Raw genomic sequence first — 6007 nt, 5'->3', positions numbered from 1 at the left:
TGGCCCAACCTCCCCGCGACACGCCAGCCCCACGGGCCGGGGGCATCCAGTGGTGGTCGGAGCAGGGGCTGGCCTCGGGCAGTGCTTCTCAGGCTCTTTTGTGCCAGGACCCATTTGGAAACACGGATGGCCCGCCCCAACCCAGTGCCCCTCGCTCCCTGCCAGCTGCCCCCCAGTGTGCGGGGCAGGGGAGGGGGGGCCCAGGCAGCCCCCCCGCAAGCTGGAGCTCTGCCAGCCTGCAAGGGAAAAGCCACATTTTTTTCTCCTTTCCATTTTTCAAGTTTGTTCATGACTCTTTCATACGGTCTTGCAACCCACGGGTTGAGGCGCGCTGGAGGAGGTGAGTTCCGGAGGTCCCTTGTCCTGGCTTCTAGGACGTCCCGGGACCGCCTGGCCCAGGCTGAGCACAGGAAGGCCCCGAGGTTTGGCTGAGGGCAGTGTCAGCGCAGCTCAGGTGTCTGACTTCAGCCCAGCCCAGCCCAGCCCCAGCAGAAACTCTTTCAGCCGGGCTTTGCTGCCCAGAGAACCCCAGAGGCGCGCTCTCTCTCCCCCCGCTTCTCAGCACAGATGTAATAGCAGAAACAGCGTCTGGGTCAAGTCTCAGGCTACCACAACGGTTTGTTTTTACAGCCAGGGCAGATGCGGGTGTTTTGCTATCAGCGTGTGAAGTTTGCTTGCAGGTTTAAAGCCTGCGCTTGTCAGGAGAAACGGACATCTGCTCTGGGAAGCATGGGCCTTGTTTTTAAATGATGCTCTTTTCTTTTTTTGGCTGCTGGTCAATTAGGCTTTTGCAGTGCTGCTCCCAACACCTTTCTATGTTACCTGTGCTTAGAGCATCGCTGAATGTTGCAAAGAAATGCAATGAATGGACTTGTGAGGATTTGATTACTAGTGACCCCCAAGGAGAGGCAGTGGGAGTCTGGTGTGCTACATGGACTGACTGACTAGGTGACTGGTCAGACTCTTGAGCTCAGTTCTGTCCATATAAATCCTGAGTAGGTTCAGTGAAATGAATGGAAGAGTTACACTTTTGTACTAATTTAACAGAATGTATTTCCCGATGCAGCTGGTAGTCCTTGCCAGTAAGGGGGTCCTTAAGCACCATTCATAAGAAAACAGGGATTGTTTTTCTTTATTTGTCTTTAAAGTACACAAAAAAGAACAAGACAAAGCCACCTGGCATAAGAGCAAGTAGGAGTGTTTCTTATTCTTTAAGCTTGAAAGATACATTCTGCTCAGGCATAGTCCTCTGTCTTCCGTTTCCCTGGATTACTTTTGCACTCTTGATAAAATGATTCGAATGTTTGATGGTCCCTGGAAGGCAACTGATATTTTTGTTTTTATTGCAGCCAATGTACTGTTTTTGTTGGAGCAGCTGAAATACTGCACAGCACAATTGCCATAAAAATCTAGGCTTTTCTTTTTAATAGAAATAAAGAGGGTGGGAAAAGGAAAGGAAGAATGTTTACTTCTCCAAGAAATTTCAGTCTGCCAGAAAAGTTGAACTATCATTTCTATTGACTGCCTTGCATTTTCTGTAAAGGGAACCTTAGCCAGTGAATTTTCTAGCTTGAGAAATCATTTGCTAGGAGCACTGACACATCGGAGAATTAGCACCTATTATCACTTACTCAAAAAAGAGATGCATCAAATATATAAAATATGTATTTTGGGGGGCAGGTTGAAATCTGGAGGGTTTATATTGGCCACTTAACCAACAGATCTATACTGGCAATCCTCTTCCCCCAGAGATGAACTTATACTGGCAAAAGAACTCTTTTTGCCAGAATAGCTTACATCTTTAAGGAAGGTTGTTTAGTACTCTGGCTAAGAACTTGTTTTGTTGGTGTCAGTGGCCTCTCCACTAGGGGGCTTTGCTGGTATAGCTATAGCTTTATTGGGATGACTATAGGTTTAATTCCAGAATCCAGGCAAACCCTGGAATTAAATGGGGAGTGGCTTCAGTTCAGAAGACACAGACTTCAGTGCGTCCTTTGTGAATTACAGAAAAGCTCTTTATACACCACGTGGAGAAAGAGGAAAACAAAAGGGGAAGAGCACATTCCCTCTCTTCCCACCCTCCTAAAAAGTGAAAACAGATTCTCTGTAACTTAATTTCCCAAAGTGAGAGTGAAGGTGGGGCTGATTTTTGTTCAGGAAGGAGTGTAATCTAAACATGCATCTTTTTCTATGTTGACAGCATCTAATGACTATCCTAGGGGTGATCTCATTTTTGGCTAGTTGATGTGTATTATATTTTTTGGGGTGGGGTTGGGGGAGAAGGGAAAAGCTGATGTATCCTTAACTCCATCCACTATCAATTTGTTTGTGTGTATTGTTTAACTCAAATCATTATTGTATACACAGAACTTTAGATCGGTTTTAAAGAGCAGAAACAGTATCTGTAACCAGGAATAAAATTGCAGTTCATAAAACATGAGCAGCATCTGTTACTGTGACTTCAGTGTGTTTCTCTCTCTTGGAGTAGCTAAGTTGACAGGTAGTTAGGTTTAATGTCCTGTGTTAAACCACTGGCCCAGCTACCATGGTTAATTGTGACTGTGCAGGATCAATAAATGTTAGCTCAGCATGTCAAAAGAGGAGTGTGAAAGGCTTAAAATTGCTTTATTTTGCAGAACTAGTTCTCGTTAACAGATGATGGTGCCTGATTTGTATTTCTGTAACCTAGTTCCATCATTCAGGCTTGCCAACTTGCTGCTATTCATGCATCAGAATGGGCTGGCGTCTTGGATATCCATCAGAAATATGGCTCAGCAAGCTGCAGTCAGAGTTAGCAGTTTTCATCCTAACACCTTTGTATCTTAAGATAATATACCCTTGTTTGAGTACTTCAGGCATTTGAAGCAGAATGCACATACTGTGATGTTAATTTATTGGGTGTTTTCTTTCCTCCTTTTGCTCATTTGAAATCTCTTCATAAACACAGAAAGAGAGAGAGAAGGAGAAAGAGAGAGAGAGATGGATGGGAGGAAGAGTAAGTGCAATGAGTTCCTTTTTTATGAATGAATTTTCTTTTCTTTCCCCTGTTTTCTGCTCCTCATTGCCTTCTGTAGGATTCCTGCATAATTAAAATATGATGACTTTCCTTATGGAAGCCCTTCACTTGTGGCAATGATCCTAATTTGACGTCACTGCAAAAATACTAGTTTCTGGCACAGGGGCAGATGACATTTCATCAGCTAGTGCATGCCCATTTTTTTTAAACCACAGTGCTAAGACCATATGGGCAGATAATGAGTTTAAGCTGATAAACAGCTTACAGATTTGCCCAAATAAAGGACTTTCTTCCTAGAAGATGCATTTTACTTTAAAATAAATAATCTAGTTCCTCTGTTTTATTTAATTATCTCTAGCCCTGTCTTTTCTCAATGTGCTGTAGGAAAACAGATGCAGCTGTTTTGTCAGTATCAGCTACTAACACATAGGGTCATGGGCCTTAACTCGGGGAAGAGCAGAAATAAGGTATTCAGATGTTACAGAAATAAGTTGTGAATAAAAAAAATAGATGGAAGACAGGGTGGAAAGGGCATTTCTCATGGAGTTCTATAATGCAGGGCAAAGTTATCTACATCTTGATGATAAGTCGTTGTTTGAGGCGACTACAGGTCTGTAGCCTATTGGGGACCTACCCTAGAAGCAGGCTGCATTTCTGTTTCTAAGATGAGAGCGACTGCAGTGATTGCACACTTCTGCTAATCTTGGTGGATGCTTGTTGGGAGATCCAGCGTAGGCCATCTAAAGCAGAACCCCTTGCTTCTTCAAAATTTCTCCTAAGTAGTGATACCCTTTTTTCCTCTTTGGAGTCTCTCCTCTCCGCCTGTGCTCCTGAGTTGCGAACAGGCATCCGGACATTGATTCAGACTGGGAAGAGAGGGCTGAAAAAAGCATAGATTTTACTGGTAGATATTAATTTGTGCCAACTGTGAGGAAGATTGATTATGTTTCTTAGAGTTGCTGTATTTCTTTATTTAAGGAGACCAACTTCTGGGGAATGCAATGCAATCCCAGATGTTCCACAGGCACCAGGAACGGAAAGTAGTCTACATGACTTCTGGTCTGGGATAGTGTGTTCACCTTAGTACAGCACTGTGGGCCATAGAGATAATCAGTTCTGCTCAGTGGCAGAGCTAATTAGCTGGGATGTGGCAGCGTGATCATTGATCATCATGACTATTTCTTCTTGCTATGATTGCTTGCTGAACTGGAAACAGAATGCTCCCTGGTGCTGATCTGGGACCCTGTTTTAGGGAGTCCTTGGGTACATCAGAAAAAAGCTGCCAAAATTCGGAGAATTTCATTCTGGAAAATTCAGGGTAGATTTGTTTCTTTACCCTTTTCTCCTTCATGCACCACTCTTCAAGCTAATTTCCAAATGGTGTAGGGCTGATGGCCTCAGATACATACAGTATGTTGCAAGAAGCTGGCATGAATTCAGACCAGAAAACCATTTGGGAAGTTGAGCTCTTCATCTTGGGGACAGAAGATTTAAAAATAAAAAATCCAAAAGCTAAAATGAAAAACAGGGTGGATGTAAATTGCATGGCTGTCCTGCTCAATATATCTGCAAATATTCAGGCTGTGTTCCATGGGTGTCCCTCAGTAGCTATTTACATGATGTTACCTGCTTTGGATACATGATTGCAATTAGTAGTTCATACATTTGGGCATCTAATGTTTGTTTCTTAAAAACTGGCACCTGATTTTTTTTATTTAAGAAAGTGTGTGTGTGTGTAATATAGTTTATTTGTTTAAGCTTTTTATATATTTATCTAAACATATACATCTTGATTATAAATAGAAAATTGGGGATAATTACAGTATATTGAGTCTATCCCATTCTCTTAAGTGAAGTTTGCTTTCTATGGAACTTTTCACCAACTGTTTTGTTTTGTCTGAATTGTTCTAATTTCCTATTTCATTGAAAATGTGTGGTATGTTTTAATCAATCTTAATATTAGGAATTTTTCTTTATCCAGACCTTTCTTTCTCCTTAATCAGAATCATTTGCAATACAGATTACATGCCATCCTAGTTGTAATAAAAGATCATGGTAGAGAAAACAAACTATTGTTCCTGATTGCAGAGATCAACATTCTAGTTACCTGTAAACCTCAGGTATATCTTTACTACTTTTAAAAAAAGATGTACTCCTCTTTTTACTTTTCACTGACCTGTGGGACAAATAGAGGCATTTTCTTTTAGATCCAGAAGACCTGAAACCACTTGGCGTCCTGAAGAATTGGGGCTTTTAATTTTAGCAACTTATGCTAGCACCAACCAGTGTACTATAGTGGTTAATTCCATATAATACCCTTAAGCTTAGAGAAGTGTGGTGTTTTTTCAGGAGATGGGAGCTACAAGACCACTGTGTAATAGTGTTTTACATTCTTTTTCTCCAAAAGTGGAGACATGGGTAACTCAAAGTTGCTTTTTGGACCTTCTTTTAAAGAAGATTTCCTTGCTCATGCTTTGAACCAGTCCTGTTCATGAGCCAACCCCTACAATATATATATTGAGCTACCATATTGTTTGTTTAGTATACACAATTACATGGTACCAAGAATATTTGAAGGCTATGATGTTGCTCCTACTGAATTACTGGGTATTTTGCTGCCTTTTTAGTGGTAATGGGGTTGGGCACTTAAATACCACCATAGGATGGAGTTTTAGCAAGAGACCTAAGTGGGAAGATTAAACTTGTTTTGTGTACAGATTTCCTCAGTTTGCCAGTGAAACCTTTCCAGAGGATCTAAAACTAGTAGGTCACTACATGGAATCTCACCCTTCCTTTTCAGTGATCAAAATGTTTCAGATGCAGGTGGAATTCCTTTGTTTGCTGTTTATTACCTTTCACTTGCTTTATAATGGGAGTTTCCAGTGACCTTCTAAATTAAATGAAAGGTCATCTGGTTTTGCTTGTACAAATTCCTCAACTCAGTTGCTGGCTTGTATTTTTTTTAATAGAGGTATGTCCCCTTCAGGGAAA

General features: G+C 41.6%; 1 protein-coding gene across 2 annotated transcripts in view; it reads left to right on the top strand.

The window, feature by feature from the left end:
* Positions 1-595: 595 nt before the first annotated feature.
* Positions 596-6007, top strand: part of TSPAN18 (tetraspanin 18) — a 210367-nt gene continuing 204955 nt past the window's right edge. The window contains exon 1 of one of the 2 annotated variants that reach the window (XM_025209860.1): positions 596-616. The gene's annotated coding sequence lies outside the window, so the exon portion shown is untranslated. The remainder of the gene's footprint in view (positions 617-6007) is intronic. The other variant, XM_006028425.3, reaches the window with a different exon arrangement.

Source organism: Alligator sinensis, unplaced genomic scaffold, assembly GCF_000455745.1.
Source record: "Alligator sinensis unplaced genomic scaffold, ASM45574v1 scaffold441_1, whole genome shotgun sequence".
In the NCBI taxonomy this organism is placed as follows: Eukaryota; Metazoa; Chordata; order Crocodylia; family Alligatoridae; genus Alligator; species Alligator sinensis.
The sequence above is the reverse complement of the archived record's forward strand: the minus strand, read 5'-3'. Positions and strand labels throughout refer to the sequence as shown.